We start from the raw sequence: 19766 nt of genomic DNA on the forward strand, positions 1-19766 counted from the left end.
TTACCCAATTCATTTCCATGTATATTGCATTTTATTGCAATTTGTCGGATTCCGGTATACTAATTTTACCTAATCGGATGACCTTGTTCCCTCGGTTTTCGGGTTTCGGTAAAACTACAAACTTGTAGATCTATGTCTTATTGCACGCGGGGCAAAATTTCATGTCATTCTGAGTTTTGCTAGACCAAGTTATGGCCATTTTACTATTGCTGGTCAAAGTGCGTCAAAATTGGTCACTTTAGGTCATTTTAGGTCATTTAAGGTTCGGCTAGTTTTTGGACCCGAATTTGTGCAAGCTATTTGACTTGCTTATGGTTATTTCTGGGCCTTGGTGTCGTCATAAGACTTGTAGATATGTGTCTCAACTATTCATGGTAAAAATTTCAGGTCAATTGGACATGTTTTGAGTGAGTTATGGCCAAAATACTAACTGCTGCCTAAATAGTCAATTTTAAGGCGTTAATTGCACTAATCCGGATTTGGTCATTTTTCAAGTTATCTTACAAGCAGAATTTTGGTAAGCTTCCTTCATGAAAGTTGGCACATTTTGTGCCTAGTTTCTCCTCCAATTGGTTTCATACCAATTGGAGTCACACACTTAAAGTTCTAGGCCAAAATGCACACTGCCCTATTGCACATTGTCCATCACTCATCAAGGATACATTTAACACCTACCAAATTACACATTCATGCCATTTCTGTTTTGTACCATAACCTAAACACATTTCACAACATATTTTTGGTCACTTTGGTAGCTTATAACCACACTCAATATGCACCTTATAGTACAAAAATTTTCAAGTTCAAATTACAAATAATTCAATCACCTAACCTAGCTCATTTACATGTCCAACCTCACACCATCATACATATACACAAGCTGCCATAGCAAGTACTACAATTCAACATTAATATTCCATAAACCAATCCATGAAATAACATTTTAATGGTTCACCATTCAAGCTGGCTATTCATACATCACTCTCCATTAATTTCCAAGCTTCCAAATTCAAGTACACATTCACATATACTTAGTATACATCACCCAAAATTAATTCCTACACACATAAACACTTGATTAACCCTTTAATCTACCATTTACAAGTAAGAATAAACTGCCCTTAAGGAGTTTCCATGGCTGCCAAAAATACACATCTCCCTTTAAACATCAAACCTCAAAAATCTCCCCACAATTGAAGTACCCATAACATCCACACAATCTTTAATGAAGCAAGCATCAAAAACACCTACTTACCACTTTGGAAACTCTTCAAAACCTCACCAAAACTTGATCTTCTTGCTGCCTATCTACTGCCCATGGTGTGAGGATTAACTTTAATGAAGACAACTTGTGAAGATCATGGCTTGAAGGTGGTGCTTTTGCCCTTGCATGGTGGACGCCATGGATGTTTCCATGGAAGAAAGATTTCGGCTAGAATTTTGAGAGGTGAGGAAGAAGATGATCTGCTGTCCAAATGAAGAGGTAGTGGTCCACTAACGTGAGTGAGTGGAGCACTAAGTGAGGTTTAACATTTGTTTAATCTTAATTTCCAAATTCTCACATTTAACTCCCTATTTTTGCTATTTACATTAGGTACCACCACTTTAATTTTTCATGACATTTTCCAAGTGTAATATCAATTCGTTTTAATGGAAATTTAGGTCAAAAGACAACTCAGGGTGTCAAATGACCACAATGCTCCTGTTCGGGTTACATTCCTGATTTTTCGGTAACATCGGGTTTTGTCTGTTTTTCGATTTCTCACTTTTCTTTGTACTAATTAATTAATTTTTCTTTGATATTTCTAATGGTATTTATACTTCAATAGACATTTATTTAAGTCCTAAAAGTATTTTTAAGGGTTCCCTGTGGTCCAGTGCTAGTCAACGGTCCACGACATGACTTCTCGGTGCGGTCACCCATCGCTAGAGTTCTCGGCTCATTTAACTTGGTTTCATTTCATTGCTATTATTTTTCTTTTGTTTTTCTTGTATTTTCTTTTCTTGTATTTCATTATTTTATGTCTCCTCACTCATATCTAAGTGTAGTTCTAGGCATCCTAGCTGTCCGGATAACACTGGTCACAGAAACAGCAGAACGCACTACTGAACATAGGGGTGTTACAATTCTCCCCCCCTTAAAATAAATCTCGTCCGTGAAATTTTACCCAATAGCCATCTTACAATAGTCATACGTTTATTTTCTCCTTTCTATATGATCATATAATCTTCTTTCCTTTGAATTTGTATAAGACTTTTAATAATCTAATATAACATTTAATTTGTTTGTATAACACTAATCTTCTCTTACTATTATGCTGCCTAATATTTTGATTCATGTTCCTTCTTGAATGACCCTTGAGGTCATGTTAGAATGATTTATCTAGTCATTGGTCCTCTGACTATTCTAGTCAATAGTCTTTCTCATATTCGTAACATTTCTTTGTTATATCTGAACCAACTGTTCAAATTTTTACTTCCATAACTCCTTTATCTATAACCTTTCGATACTCTAACTTTTGAGTTTTAGATCCCTAAGTAGGATTTTCAAACTTATTTCTAACAATTAAATTCAATCTGGCATAACTATACCAAAACAGATGTCGTTGGCAACTATTCTCATTTAGGTGTACTATCGAGTAGTACGTAGCTCTACACAATAATCTCAAGTTAGTACTGTAATTTGCAGCTTACAGTATAAACATCAAGAACATTGCATAGTTACTATGATACATCCCAATAGATTAAATTTTCTGATATTTTATCCTTTTCGAATTTACTGATATTCGATTCTTATTCTGATTACGATATCCATTAACAATTACTAACAGTAACATCCTTGCCCTCATCTAAAGCAATTCTATTATTATAACTTACTTTTACGTCCTCTTGCCTTACATTAAGTAGGCTCGCCAATTAGCTTTATAATTTATGATGTGTTAGAAAATACTTTTCGCCGATAAACTCTTTCAAAACCTATTTCACTTATTATCACAATCCTTATCTTAAAGGACTAATCACTAATGCATCAAAATTTATTCCTTTGTAAAGGAATAACAACAAAACATATAGTTCTAACACTAACATAAAAGTATGCAGACGCCAGGTCAAATAATACATAAACGAAGAGTGCCATCCTTCTTTTTAACAAACAATACTGGCGCTCCCCATGGTGACATACTAGGGTAGATGAAGCCATTTTCAAGTAGTTCTTGCAACTATACCTTCAACTCCTTCAACTCTGCCGGTGCCATTCTGTATGGTGTTATGGAGATTGGATCCACACCAGGCATAACATTAATTTCAAATTGCACCTCTCTTTCCGGAGGTAATCCTAGCAATTCATCAGGAAACACATCTGGAAAGTCATATACTATAGGGATGTCCCTCAATGCTGGACTCCCCACTTGGGTGTCTACCACATGTGCCAAGTATGCTTCACACTCCTTTCTGATCATTTTTCTGGCTAGTGCAGCCGAAATGATGTTTAATGGCAATAGTTGCCTCTCGCCGTATATTACCACTTCACTGTACTGAGGGAGACCAAAAGTCACTGTCTTCAGTTTACAGTCAATCATGGCGTGATGCCTGGCTAACCAATCCATGCCCAAGATGATATCATAATCTCTGAAGGGCATTTCAATGAGATCAGACAAAAAAGTATGTCATTGGATCACCAAAGGATAATCCCTATACATTCTATTAACCCTGACCTCTTGTCCTAACGGACTTGTTACTAATACTTCAAAGTCCATTTTTGTACATGGAACAGTAATGCAATCAATTATGCTAGCACTCACATAAGAATGGGTAGAACCCGAATCAAATAACATAAACACATCTTGATTAAAAGTTGAGAAGGTACCAGCCACAACATCAGATGTCTCGACTTCTTCTCTTTGTCTCTTTGTGTAGACTCTGACTGGAGCACTGTCTTGCTCTGATTGTTTCACTGTGCCTTGGCTGCCTACTGGGTTACCTCTACCACTGCCTCTACCTCTGCTGGGTGGTTGTGAACCTCTGTTGACAGGGTTCTGAACTAACCCTTCAGCAGTAGTAGAAGGTGTTCTAACTCTACGGGCACTAGTGCAGTCCTTAGCAAAGTGTCCTATGCCTCTACAGTTATAACAGGCTCCTATGGCCTTGTAGCATACCCCACCATGATTTCTACCACAAGTTTCACATTGGCAGGGAGGGTAGGAACTTCTAGTCGTTCGACGACTGGACCTTGGTGGTCTTTGCCTTGATGATCCACCTCTGTTATATCCCTGAGCTCAGGGCTCCTCAAATTCTTTTCTCTTCTTCAAATTACTGCTTGAGCTCTGACCCATAGGTTTCTCCCTCTTTTTTATTTCATGTTGCCCTTGTGGGGGTTGGGTCTGTACTTAGGCTTGGGCTGACAGATTATCAGCCATTTTATGAAAGAAAGTGGCCATTTGCTGGGTCATTTGTGTAGTAATTTGTACTGGTAAAACTGGTACAGTCGGGCCTTCGACACTTTGTGGAGCTGGGGCTTCAACTTGTACCTCAGCCTCTATCGATTGATTGACTGAACGATCACCCTCTTCCATAGTCAATTCGAGGATCTTAGACCTCCTGAACAATTAACACGAGGACATTTCCTCCCGTTAGTGCATATTTATAATGTAATGTACTGTATGTATCAAACAACTACATTGAGCAGTTGTACTATGAAGAAAGAATATTCAAATTATAGGTGAAAACAGAATTTAAAACTAGCTCTGATACCACTAAAACATGTCATACCCTACCCCTCTATAAGGCATAACATGATCCCGTAGTATACTTAATGAATAATCAACTTCGTCTACTGGTAACCCATTCAATACACTACAAGCGATTTTAAAACTTTTCTTACTTCTTTTTACAGTGGTGAGCACTATTTACAGGTGTTAAAAACTTGTTTGAACTTAAGTGAAACAGCTAGTACATTTGAATTATTAGTAATTTCTGTAAAAATTTGGGCAGAGTGCCATCTGTATTTTGAATAAAATAGTTCTTCAAAAACCTGTAAAAAGCACTTCAAATATATTTCTCAATCTTAACTCCAATATTTGATCAACTCAATATGTTTCTCAACTCAAATCCACAGTAATTTTTCAGTATTTTCAAAGCTGAGATAAAAGAAATATAGTATAAATTTTACAAGCCAAAATAACTCACAACTTATTTTACAACTTCAAGGTACAATTTTAATTTATAACTGCTCAAAACCAAGAACACTATATACATACAGTGATCATACATTATAATACAAAATACAAAATATGGTATACTCAATATACTCGATGATCTCTCACTGAAGCACTAGCAGCCTAGTCTGCTGCCCTGTTAGTCTGTCTACCTGCGACAGCAATGAAAAACTATCGCTAAGTAAAATTTAATCAGTGATGCACAATAACAATTTGAAATGCGATGCATAAATCTTTTACGGACAATTCACAAATCAAATAGTTCACAATTCCATTTTACAATTTACAAAGTTCATATAACACAAATTTGATCAAATAACTGAATAATACAGTTTTGCCAATCAATAATATCATTTGATCAAATAACTGAATAATACCGTTTTGCAAATCAATAACACAATTTAAATTGTAACGATTGGGATCTAACCACTAGAGGAATTATCTGCTTTGGTCATAAGCCTCACGGTTTTGTCCCATAGGTGGAATGGAGAACTTCCCAGGAGGTCACCCATCCTAGGATTTCTCTCAAGCGAGCACGCTTAACCCTGGAGTTCTTCCAACTCTCCAGGCCATTCCACCAAAAGGTGCCTCTAGTGATTATTTCCCCCATCTTATATATCATTACTATTTGAGCCCAAGACCATCTCCGTGCTTTGCCAATGTGGGATTTGCCTAAGGGACCTTTCTCCCCCCCTTTCGGGACTCAGTGTCCTCACTGAGGTTTGCCCCACCATCGCCCAAGAGGACACGCGAGCGGCTCTGATACAAATTATAATGATCGGGATCTAACCACTAGAGGAATTGTCCACTTTGGTCATAAGCCTCACGGTTTTGTCCCATAGGTGAAATAGAGAACATCCCAGGAGGTCACCCATCTCCTAGGATTTCTCTCAAGCGAGCACGCTTAACCCTGGAGTTCTTCCAACTCTCCAGGCCATTCCACCAAAAGGCGCCTCTAGTGATTATTTTCCCCATCTTATATATCATTACTATTTGAGTCCAAGACCATCTCCGTGCTTTGCCAATGTGGGATTTGCCTAAGAGAACTTTTAAAAGATGGGAATTCTAACTTTAGCCTCTGGCTATTGAGATTCTATTTGTTTCGAATGGCATGATCTAACTGTGGGTTTTATGAAATGTGATTTGATACTGCAAAATGAAAGTGTTGGGATTAAAATCTCATGACGCATGAATTGTATTTAATTTTCATGTTCAGTCAAATTTTTGAATAAATGTGATTTAAGTTTTGCATAAAGATTATTTTAGTATGTTGTGCACCACTGAGTCCTAGTACTCAGCGATGGCTTTTATTGCTATCGCAGATATAGAGACTAGAGGAGCAGCAGACTGAGTTGCTGAGGATTGAGGATTTATCAGCTTGGGAGTTATTAAGTACAATTTATACCCTAATTATAAATATTTCTTTTGATGTATGTATTGCATATAAATGTATGGACATGTAAATGGGTCTTGAGCAGCTTGTACAAAATTTGTATGAAGTTTGTAATAAAGTTTAGTTTGCATTTGTAAGGATGTATATAAATTGTTTTGTCTCTAATGAAATATGAGTGGAACTATTTATTTAATTTGAATGAAATATATTGCTAGTATTTTGAGGATTATTGAATTGTGAACTTGAGAAATTGATTGAGCTGATTGTGAAATTGAAGTAGTTGTTGAGAAAAATTTTTAGAAGTGTTTTTTACAGGTATTTGAAGAACTGGTTTCTCAAAACACAGACAGAAATCTGTAAAAAATTTTATAAAATTTGCGGAAAAATAAAATGGACAAAAAATATTAACTAGATTTACTTTTAATCATATGTTTTAAATACCTATTAGAAAATGCTCACCACTTGTCAAAAGTAAGAAAATTGTTTTAAAATCCCTTGTTGGGAACTTAATGAGTTATCGGTAGGTGAAGTTCGGTAGTTCATTAAGTATTCTACGGGAACATGTTATGCCTTACAGAGGGGTAAGGTGTGACATGTTTTAGTTCGGGGACATCCGATAAAATTGGAACGATACAGAGAAGATTAGCATGGCCTCTGTGCAAGGATGACACGCACAAATCGAGAAATGGTCCAAATTTTTATTGTGACGATTAGGATCTAACCACTAGAGGAATTATCCGCTTTGGTCATAAGCCTCACGGTTTTGTCCCATAGGTGGAATGGAGAACTTCCCAGGAGGTCACCCATCCTAGGATTTCTCTCAAGCGAGCACACTTAACCCTGGAGTTCTTCCAACTCTCCAGGCCATTCCACTAAAAGGCGCCTCTAGTGATTATTTCCCCCATCTTATATATCATTACTATTTGAGCCCAAGACCATCTCCGTGCTTTGCCGATGTGGGATTTGCCTAAGGGACCTTTTTCCCCCCCTTTCGGGACTCAGCGTCCTCGCTGAGGTTTGCCCTACCATCACCCAAGAGGACACGCGAGCGGCTCTGATACCAATTGTAACGATTGAGATCTAACCACTAGAGGAATTGTCCGCTTTGGTCATAAGCCTCACGGTTTTGTCCCATAGGTGGAATGGAGAACTTCCTAGGAGATGGTCTTGGGCTCAAATAGTAATGATATATAAGATGGGGGAAATAATCACTAGAGGCGCCTTTTGGTGGAATGGCCTGGAGAGTTGGAAGAACTTTAGGGTTAAGCGTGCTCGCTTAAGAGAAATCCTAGGATGGGTGATCTCCTGGGAAGTTCTCCATTCCACCTATGGGACAAAACCGTGAGGCTTATGACCAAAGCGAATAATTCCTCTAGTGGTTGGAGTCTGATCGTTACATAAATGCCGCACAATTACATTTCACAAATTATCAAAGCTCATTATAGAAAAATTTTGGATCAAATAATTTAATAAACACAGTGTTGCCAATTCATACACAACTTAAGCCATGACATAAAATTTTCGATCAATGCCGTGTTGTACACTACGACAAAGCAATCTACAACCCCACTAATCGAAATCAAGGAGGGAGGTAGCTAGCTAGCTAATGAGTACTCATCCGATCTACAACCTCTACTGGTAAACCAGAGAGGGAGGAAAATAATCACACTCACCCCAGACAGATAAGTCAAAGAGGGAGGAATATAATCACACTCACCCCGTAAATGGAAGAGGAACATAGTAACAGTGTCATGCCAAGTGTGAATCAAAACAATTCCAAATCACAATATTTAAATATTTCATACAAACCACAAATCATATTTATCTCAAAATTTCCATTTGCAAAGTAGGTGACACAATAATTTCCAAATAAGATTCTCAAAGCCAAAACAATAAAAAATTATTCATAACTCATTTCTCCAAATAAATTTTCTAGTAAAAGCAGTAAATATAAAAAGTATTGTGCACAGACACAATTTAAAACTATATGTTCAAATAAATTTTTAAGTAGAAAATAAGAAATCAAAATTATTATGCACAAACACAATTTAAAACAATAACATACAAATAATCATAATTTATTTCAATTGAAAATTTCAAAAGAAATAACTATTGTACACAAACACAATTTAAAACAATAACATACAAATAATCATAATTTATTTCAATTGAAAAATTCAAAAGAAATAACTATTATGCACAAACCTCTGATAACTGTCTCTTGCCTCTGACTCAGTATTTCCTTCCCTTTCCCTGAGTCTTTGCTAACTGAAACACACAATTTTAAGTGTTTCAGTACTAATTTAAACCGTCTCTAACAATAAGGCTTAATACTCAATTTATTGAATTCTATCATTTGCTTAGTCAACCTAAGATGTCGACCCTCGATGTAGTCTAGGTAAATTAGGTTTCAATGTTGCCAATATGTCACATTTGTAGCCTTTTAGGGTTGGTACATGTTACCCAATTCATTTCTATGTATATTGCGTTTTACTGCAATTTGTCAGAATTTGGTATACTAATTTGACCTAACCGGATGACCTATTTCCCTCGGTTTTCGAGTTTCGGTAAAACTACAAACTTGTAGATCTATGTCTTATTGCACGCGGGGTAAAATTTCAGGTCATTCTGAGTTTACTAGACCAAGTTATGGTGATTTTACTATTGCCGGTCAAAGTGCGTCAAAATTGGTCACTTTATGTCATTTTAGGTTCGGCAAGTTTTTGGACCCGAAATTGTGCAAGCTATTTGACTTGCTTATGGTATTTTCTGGGCTTTGGTGTCTTCATAAGACTTGTAGATATATGTCTTAACTATTCATGGTAAAAAGTTCAGGTCAATTGGACCTGTTTTGAGTGAGTTATGGCCAAAACACTAACTGCTGCCCAAATGGTCAATTTTCAGGCCTTAATTGCACTAATTCAGATTTGGTCATTTTTCATGTTACCTTACAAGTAGAATTTTGGTAAGCTTCCTTCATGAAAGTTGGCACATTGTGTGCCTAGTTTCACCTCCAATTGGTTTTATACCAATTGGAGCTACACACTTAAAGTTCTAGGCCAAAATGCACACTGCCCTATTGCACATTGTCCATCACTCATCAAGGATACATTTAACACCTACCAAATTACACATTCATCCCATTTCTGTTTTGTACCATAACCTAAACACATTTCACAACATATTTGTGGTCACATTGGCAGCTTATAACCACACTCAATATGCACCTTATAGTACAAAATTTTTCAAGTTCAAATTACAAATAATTCAATCACCTAACCTAACTCATTTACATGTCCAATCTCACACCATCATACATATGCACAAGCTACCATAGCAAGTACTACAATTCAACATTAATATTCCATAAACCAAACCATGAAATAACATTTTTATGGTTCACCATTCAAGCTGCCAATTCATACATCACTCTCCATTAATTTCCAAGCTTCCAAATTCAAGTACACATTCACATATACTTAGTATACATCGCCCAAATTAATTCCTACACACATAAACACTTAATCAACCATTTAATCTACCATTTACAAGCAAGAATAAACTGCCCTTAAGGAGTTTCCATAGCTTCCAAAAATACACATCTCCCTTTAAACATCAAACCTCAAAAATCTCTCCACAATTAAAGTACCCATAACATCCACACAATCTTTAATGAAGCAAGCATCAAAAACACCTACTTACCACTTTGGAAACTCTTCAAAACCTCACCAAAACTTGATCTTCTTGCTGCCTATCTACTGCCCATGGTGTGAGAATTAACTTTAATGAAGACAACTTGTGAAGATCATGGCTTGAAGGTGGTGCTTTTGCCCTTGCATGGTGGATGCCATGGGTGTTTCCATGGAAGAAAGATTTCGGCTGGAATTTTGAGAGGTGAGGAAGAAGATGATCTGCTGTCCAAATGAAGAGGTAGTGGTCCACTTAGGTGGGTGAGTGGAGCACTAAGTGAGGTTTAACATTTGTTTAATCTTAATTTCCAAATTCCCACATTTAACTCCCTATTTTTGCTATTTACATTAAGTACCACCAATTTAATTTTTCATGACATTTTCCAAGTGTAATATCATTTGTTTTTAATGGAAATTCAGGTCAAAAGACAACTCGGAGTGTCAAATGACCACAATTCCCCTGTTCGGGTTACATTCCTGATTTTTCGGTAACACCGGGTTTTGTCCATTTTTCGATTTCTCACTTCTTTTTGTACTAATTGATTAATTTTTCTTTGATATTTCCATTGGTATTTATACTTCAATAAACATTTATTTAAGTCCTAAAAATATTTTTCAGGGTTCCCCGCGGTCTAGGGCTAGTCAACGGTCCACGCCACGACTTCCCGGTGTGGTCACCCATCGCTAGGGTTCTCTGCTCGTTTAACTTGGTTACATTTCATTGCTATTATTTTTCCTTTATTTTTCTTATATTTTCTTTTCTAGTATTTCATTATTTTATGTCTCCTCACTCATATCTAAGTGTAGTTCTAGGCATCCTAGCTGTTCGGACAACACTGGTCATAGGAACAGTAAAACGCACTATCGAGCATAGGGGTGTTACATGTCCTTTGGTGATCCAAGGAGATACTTTTCTGTCTGATTTCATTGAAATGCCCTTCAGAGATTATGATATCATCTTGGGCATGGATTGGTTAGCCAGGCATCACGCTATGATTGACTGTAGACTAAAGACAGTCACTTTTGGTCTCCTTCAGTACAGTGATGTGGTAATACATGGGGAAAGGCAGCTATTGCCATCAAACATCAATTCGGCTGCACTAGCCAGAAAAATGATCAGAAAGAGGTGTGAAGCATACTTGGCACATGTGGTAGACACCCTAGTGGGGAGCCCAGCATTGAATTGCTGATGAATTGCCAAGATTACCTCCGGAAAGAGAGGTGCAGTTTGAGATTATTGTTATGCCTAGTGTGGATCCAATCTCCATAACACCATACAGAATGGCACCAGTAGAATTGAAGGAGTTGAAGGTACAGTTGTAAGAACTATTTGAAAAGGGCTTCATCCGCTCTAGTGTGTCACCTTGGAAAGTGCCAGTATTGTTTGTTAAGAAGAAAGATGGCACTCTCCGCTTATGTATTGACTACCGGTAGTTGAATAAGGTGACAATAAAGAACAGATATCCATTGCCTCGCATTAATGATCTATTTGATCAATTGAAGGGTGCAGCTGTATTCTCCAAAATTAATTTGCGATCTAGTTATTATCAGTTGAAAGTGCAAGAGCAGAGTATTCCAAAAACTGCTTTCAGAACTAGATATGGCCACTATGAGTTTCTGTTAATGCCATTCGAGTTAACTAATGATTCAGCTGCTTTTATGGATCTGATGAATACCATCTTCAGACCATATCTCGATCAGTTTGTGATGGTGTTTATTGATGATATTTTGATATATTCGAGGAATGCAGAGGAGCATGATAGACATCTGCGGATTGTGCTACAGACTTTGAGGAAGAAAGAACTATACGCCAAATTATCAAAATATGAATTTTGGCTGAAAGAAATCTCTTTTTTGGGACATATTGTGTCAGCTGAAGGGATTAAGGTAGATTCTACCAAGGTAGAAGCTATCCTTATTTGGAAGCCACCCAAGAATATCACAGAAATTTGTAGTTTTCTTGGTTTAGCTGGATACTACCACCGATTTGTGAAAGGGTTTTCTATGTTCGCTTCTCCACTGACCAAGCTGCTCCGAAAAGATGTAAAATTTTAGTGGACAGGTAAATGCCAGTAGAGTTTTGATGAGTTGAAGAGGTGTTTGATTGAAGCTCCAGTCCTTACTTTACCTACCCCGGGTAAAGAATACACAGTTTATAGTGATGCTTCTCACAATGGGTTAGGCTGTGTACTGATGCAAGATTGAAATGCCATTGCTTATGCATCATGCCAGCTGAAACTACATGAGAGGAACTATCCGACAGATGACTTAGAGCTAGTAGCTATTGTTTTTTCTCTGAAGATCTGGAGACACTACTTGTGTGGGAAGAAATGCTACATTTACACAGTTCACAAGAGCTTAAAGTATTTGGGCACCCAGAAAGATTTGAATTTGAGGCAGAGGAGATAGTTAGAACTGATTAAAGACTATGATTGCTTAATAGACTATCAGCCAGGGAAAGCAAATGTGGTGGCTGACACCTTAAGTCATAAGACTATGGTAAGTCTCAGAGTTTCTCCTTTGTCCATGATACATGAGTTGAAAGCACAGCATGCCAGTTTAGAGATTGATGATGAGGGATAGACAGTAGTTGCATGGCATGTATAGCCAGTGTTGATTGATCAAATCAGAATGGCTGCTCAGAATGATGAAAAATATTAGAAGCTGCTGAAAAAAGTCCAGCAGGGCAAGAAACCTGAATTTTCTGTGAGAGATGATGGTTTACTACTACATCAGGGCAGAATGTGCGTTCTTAATGATGTGGAATTGAGATAGATCATTATGAAGGAAGCACATGAGTCTCCTTTTGCTATGTACCCTGGTGGAACTAAAATGTACAGAGGGCTGAAAGCGCATTACTGGTGGATGGATATGAAAAGGGATGTAGCTGATTTTGTTTCTAAATGCCTAACTTGTCAGCAAGTGAAGGCAAAACATCAAGTACCAGCTGGTTTTTTATATCCACTGCCAGTACCAGAGTGGAAATGGGAATGGATAACTATGGATTTTGTGATGGGACTTCCGAGGACATAGAATAGTCATGAAACAGTATGGGTTATAGTTGACAGACTGATCAAGTCTGCTCATTTTCTGCCGGTCCGGATGGACTATAACTTGGAAAGATTGGCCAGATTGTACATAGATGAAATTGTAAGATTGCATGGAGTGCCAGTATCAATTGTATCTGACAGAGATCCTAGGTTCACTTTTAGGTTTTGGGGTAGTCTTCAGAGAGCCCTGGGAACTAGATTGAACTTCAGTACGGCTTTCACCCGCTGACAGATGGCCAGTCTGAGAGGGTAATTTAGATCTTAGAGGATATGCTACGAGCTTGTGTGATTGAGTTTGAAAGTAGTTGGGATACACACTTGCCTTTGATTGAGTTTGCTTATAATAATAGCTACCAATCAAGCATTGGGATGCCTCCATATGAAGCTTTGTATGGCAGAAAGTGTAGAACTCCCCTATGTTGGGATGAAGTAGGCGAAAGAAAAATGATTGGCCCAGAAATTATTCAGTAGACAGAGGAAAAGATCAGATTGATCAGAGATTGACTCAAGGCTGCATCAGACCGTCAGAAGTCTTATATTGATCTGAAGAGAAGAGATATTGAATATACAGTGGGTGATAAGGTATTCCTCAAAGTTTCTCCTTGGAAGAGAATTATGAGATTTAGCAGAAAGGGGAAATTGAGTCCTCATTTTATCGGACCATATGAGGTACTAGAAAGAGTGGGTCCTTTGGCATATCGGTTGGCATTACCTCCAGAGCTAGAAAGGATACACAGTGTCTTCCATGTGTCCATGTTAAGGAGGTACAAATCTGACCCATCTCATGTTCTATCAGTTGAAGAGATTAAAGTAAATCCAGACCTTTCATATGAGGAACAACCCATAGAAAAATGGCATATGAGGTGAAGCAGCTAAGGAACAAACAGATACCCCTGGTTAAAGTGCTGTGGAACCATCATTCAGGCCAGGAAGCTACTTGGGAACGTGAAGAGGACATGAGGAGACAGCACCCACAGCTGTTCAGAGAGTGATGTCAGGTAAAATTTTGAGATGAAATTTATTTTAAGGGGGGAGAATTGTAACACCCCTATATTCGGTAGTGCGTTCTACTGTTCCGATGACCAGTGTCTGTTTGGACAGTTAGAATGCCTAGAACTACACTTAAATGTTAGTGAGGAGACATAAAATAATAAAATACAATAGAGGAAAATACAAGAAAAACAAAGGAAAAATAAGAGCAATGAAATGTAACTAAGTTAAACAAGCAAAAAACTGTAGCGATGGGTGACCGCACCGGGAAGTTGCGGCGTGGACCATTGACTAGCCCTGGACCACGGGGAACCCTGGGAAATATTTTTAAGACTTAAATAAACATATATTGAAGTATAGATAACATTAGAAATATCAAAAAAAATTAATAAATTAGAAAAAAGAAAAACAAAAAAATCAAGAAACCGATAAAAAATCGGTGTTACCGAAAAATTAGGAGTACAACCCGAATAGGGGCATTTTGGTCAATTGACACCCCAAGTTGCCTTTTGATCTAAATTTTCACTAAAAATAAGTGATATTAAAGTTGGAAAACTTCATGAAAAATGAAATTGTGAATGAAATATATAAATAAGGAAAATTAGGGGGTAAGAATTTGAATAATTGAAAGTTGAATTAAATTAATGTTATTCCTACATTAGTGGACCACTAAGCACTTTTTAAATCAATTAAAAATCTGTCATCTTCCACTAACTTCTGCAAAACCATCTTCTTCCTCAAACTCTCTCTTGGCCGAAACCAAGTTCTTCCCAAAACCTCCATGGCCAAACCTCATTCTACCTCCATGCACTCCACATTTAGCCCTCTTTTCCACTAAGTTTCTTCATTAAACCATGCATACTTAGCTTGGGGAAGACATTGGCAGTAAGAAGAAGAAGTTTGGGTAAGGTTTTAGCAAGCTCTAAGAAGAGGTAAGTGCTTATTTTCTTTCCTTCCTTAATTAAAACTTGTGTTTAGGTTATAGGTAGTATTTTGGGTGAAGAAATTTTAAGAAATGGTTGAGTTATGGACTGTCCATTTTTAGCAGCCATGGGAGGTGAGTTGCTTGATTTTTTCTTACATTAAATTGGTGGTAATTGATGGGAATTAGTGTTGGTTGAGTCCATTTGAAGTGCTAGCAATTTAATCCTATTGTATGTGTGAATTATAAATGTAAAGTGAGATTATGTATTAAAATTGGGAAGCTTGATGTATATGAGCAATTGCGCAGCCTTGTGATGCATGGTAGAGTGTTTAAATTCATGAAATAATTTACTAAATTATGGTACTAAGGATGGCAGCATGTGTATGTAATTATTGGTGGGAAATTAGATGTGTTAATGAGAGGTATTCATGTGCATGTATTGTTGAAATTGGATATTGTGAAATGGAAGTGTAAATGGTGCATTGCCAATTGGTTATATTCTGTGCAAAGTTACTATAATGTAAACTAATGAATGGTTATGGTTAGTATCAAATGCAGAATTAGGTTTGGGAAGTGAAGTATGGTTAGTTGAATGTGTGATTGGTTGATGCCTCAAAAATGAGTTAAGGGCAGTATGCAAATAAGTCTATAACCCTAAGTGTGTGACTCCAATTGCTATGAGGCTAATTTGAGGTGAAACTAGGCACAAAATGTGCCAACTTTCATGAAGAAAGCCTACCCAAATTCTTTCCAGAAAATGACATGAGAATTGACCAAGTCCGGATTAGTGACTTTGCAAACCTGAAAATTGACCATTTGAACAATATTCAGTATTTTGGCCATAACTCACTCAAAACATGTCCAAATGACCTAAAATTTATACCATGGAAAGCTTACACATAGAGCTACAACTCTTAGGAAGACACCAAAGCCCAGAAATGACCATAAGTAAGTCAAAATGCTTGCACAACTTCGGGTATAAAAACTGCCAGAATAGGAAATGACCTAAAAATGACCTAAGTTTGCCATTTTAGTGCAATCTGTCCAGCAATAGCAAAAATGACCATAACTTAGTCTAGTAAACTCCAAATGACCTAAAATTTGTGGCAAAAGTTCACTAAGACATAGACCTATAAGTTTGTAATTTGGACCAGAACCCGAAAACCGAGGGAACTAAGTTATCCAGCTAGGTCAAAATAGCATACCAAAATCTGATAAATTGCAATAAAATGCAATACACTTGAAAATGAATTTGGTAACATATACTAATACTAAAATACTATAAAATGTGACATATTGGTAACATTAAAATTTATTCCTTTAGAGTGCATCAAAAGTCAATATTATAGGTTAACTAATGAAAGCAATAGTATTAAATAAATTAATTATTGAACCTTATTGTTAGAGACAATTTAAATGAGTACTGAAACACTTTAAATTGTGTGTTTCAGTTAGCAAAGACTCAGGGAAGGGGAAGGAAACGCTGAGTTAAGGCTAAGAGGCTACTCATCAGAGGTTTGTGCACAACAGTTATTTCTTTTAAATTTTCACTTGAAATAAATTATGAGAAATTGTATGTTATTGCTTAAATTATGTAAAATTTGTTTGAATGAAATTTGATGGATACTTATGGCTTGAAAAATATTGCAAATGGTTTGAAACCATGGCTATCATGTATATTTGATTAAATTCCTCGCTAGCTTGTCTAGTGGGACGAATTGGCTTTGAATTCCCTCTCTGGCTGAAGTGTTGAGGTGTGTGCCAGTTGAGGACGAATAGGATGAGTACTCATATAATTGCTAGCTAGCTATGTTATTCCTCATTTGCCATCGGCTTTTGGGATGAATTGGACTATGGAATCATGATTAAGCTATGTGTGTCATTTATTGATATTCATTGAGACATTGTGAAATGGAGTTTAATTCTTTATGACATTTTCTATCTTTTGAATTTAACTATAATTTTAAGTATCCACAGTTTATATGATTTATGGTTTATGGTTTTAAATTGCATTTTCTTAATGTTGTGCACCACTGAGACATTGGCTCAGCGATAGCTTTTTCATTGCTGTCGCAGGTAGATAAACAGACAGAGCAGTAAAGTAGGCTGCTTGTGCTACATTTTGGGATTCTGCCAGGTATATTGAGTATACCATATTTTTATAATTTGTGTTGTAATGTATGTGAACTGTATGTATATATTGTACTTGGTCTTGAGCAGTTGTAAATTAAAGTTGTAATATATTTATTTCTTATCTCAGCTTTTGAACTACTCAGTCATTTTGTAGTTTATCTTTGGAAATATTAAAAATTGATGTTGAATTGAGTTTGAAAAATATTGAGAAAATTGATTTGTGTTGAGCCATACTGGAGTTTGGGATTGAACAAAAATATTAGAAGTGCTTTTTACAGGTTTTTGAAGAACTGTTTTATTTAAAATACAGATGGCACTCTACCAAAATTTTTACAGAAATTATTGATACTTCAAATATGTTATTTGGTTTCACTTCAGTTAAAAAAATATTAAAACCAATCAAAAGTGCTCACCACTGTAAAAAGAAATAACAAAAGGTTTAAAATCTCTTGTAGTGTATTAATGGGTTATCAGTAGATGAAGTTTGGCAATTCATTAGGTATACTACGGGATCATGTTATGCCTTACGGAGGGGTAAGGTGTGGCACATTATGTCAAACAAGTTGAACTCCACTTATTCTTCTCCTACTTTGAGAGTTAGTCGCCCATTTTTTACATCTATGATAGCTCCGGCAGTTGCCAAAAATGGTCTTCCCAAGATGATAGGAATTTTAACATCTTCTTCCATCTCAAGGACAACAAAGTGCACTGGAATGAAGAATTTGCCTACTTTGATAGGAATGTTTGCCAGTATTCCTACAGGATATTTAACAGATCAATCAGCCAACTGCAATGAGATTGTTATGGGTTTCAGTTCCCCGATCTCCAGCTTTTTGCATATTGATAAAGGCATTAGATTGACGCTTGCCCCAAGATCATAGAGAGCCTTGTCTATTTTCTTGTCACCAATAAGTCAAGGTATGGAGAAGCTTCCTGGATCTTTCGACTTTAGAGGCAGTTTGTTTTATAGTATGGCACTGCATTTCTCTATTAGAGCTACTGTTCCATAGTCTTCTAGCTTCCTTTTCTTTGACAGAATTTCCTTTAGAAATTTGGCATAGGATGGCATCTGAGAAAGTGCTTTAGTGAAGGGGATGTTGATGTAAAGTTTCTATAAAACTTCTAAAAACTTCCCAAACTGCTTATCCAATTTGGCTTTTTGAAATCTTAGAGGAAAAGGTAGGGGAGGCTGGTATGGCTCTGGTAATTTCTTTGTCTTCCTCACTTCCTCTTCCTGATCTTTCATAGCTTCTTCCTCCTTTTTATTTGCTTGGTCCTTAGATTTTTCTATGGTTTCCTCTGTTGGTTTTACCTCTAGTTGTGCTAGAGTTCTCCCACTCCTCAATGTAACTGCCTTACAATGTCCCTTGGGTTCATTTCTAGTTGGCTTGGCAGTTTGCCAACAGCCTTACTTGAAGAGCTTGTTTGCTGAGCGATATGATTCTTTAGCATCTTGTTGTGATTAGCAAGTTAGTCCACTTTGGAAGTCAAATGTTTAATCAATTTAGTTTGTTGTTGTTGAGCTGCTAGAAACCCTTCCATCATGGTCTCCATAGCCATTTGCAGTTCAGGTTGTTGGTGCTGGAGAGGTAGTGGTGGCTGTGCAAAGTTTTGACCTCTGTTCTGAAATCCAGGGGGTGCTGGTGGTTTGTACCCTTGTTGCTTATTTATTGGCTGGTTCTACTGATTAGACCATGAGAAATTTGGGTGTTTCCTCCATCCAGGGTTGTAAGTATTTGAATATGGATTGTTTGACTGCCTCTGGTTGAAGTTTCCTCAATTATTCACATAGTTCATCTGTTCTGAGGAGGGTTCATTGAAATTGCTGTATTCTGAACTCATGTATCCTCCTCCATAGCTGTCTTCAGGTTGACTGTTTGTACCTACTGCATTAGCTTGCATCTTTTCGACTTTCCTTGTGAGCTAATCAAATTGAGCATTTATCATGCTTAGGGCCTCTACTTCTAGTACCCCTATAGTTTTCCTTGCATTTCCTCTTTCATTTAACCACTCATAGTTATTGTATGCCACCCTTTCTAGAAGTTCAAGTGCTTGTGGCACTATTTTCTCCATTAGATCACCTTTTGCAGCTGAATCAACTATGCTCCTTGTAGAGGGTAGTAACCCATTATAGAAGTTTTGCACTAATAGCCAATCTTCTATACCATGGTGTGGACATTCTCTTTGTAGGTCTTTATATCTTTCCCATGCATCATAGAGTGATTCTCCTTCCTTTTGTCTAAAGGTGTTGAGCTCAAGCCATAGTTTTGCAATCTTTACAGGTGGAAAATACCTTACTAGAAAAGCTTGAGAGAGATTCTCCCAAGTAGTGAATGTTCCAGATGGTTGAGAAAGTAACCACTTCCTTGCTCT

At 37.0% G+C, this 19766-nt stretch overlaps 2 non-coding genes across 2 annotated transcripts; both read left to right on the top strand.

Moving 5' to 3' along the window:
• The first annotated feature begins 7201 nt into the window (after nt 1–7201).
• LOC131182588 (U6 spliceosomal RNA) lies at nt 7202–7306 on the top strand. Its single transcript, XR_009150852.1, has one exon. It is a non-coding gene; the product is annotated as a U6 spliceosomal RNA (small nuclear RNA).
• A 12248-nt stretch (nt 7307–19554) lies between these two features.
• LOC131182750 (small nucleolar RNA R71) lies at nt 19555–19661 on the top strand. The gene has a single exon (XR_009151010.1). It is a non-coding gene; the product is annotated as a small nucleolar RNA R71 (small nucleolar RNA).
• Nucleotides 19662–19766: the final 105 nt, after the last annotated feature.

This window comes from Hevea brasiliensis, chromosome 8 (assembly GCF_030052815.1).
Source record: "Hevea brasiliensis isolate MT/VB/25A 57/8 chromosome 8, ASM3005281v1, whole genome shotgun sequence".
In the NCBI taxonomy this organism is placed as follows: Eukaryota; Viridiplantae; Streptophyta; class Magnoliopsida; order Malpighiales; family Euphorbiaceae; genus Hevea; species Hevea brasiliensis.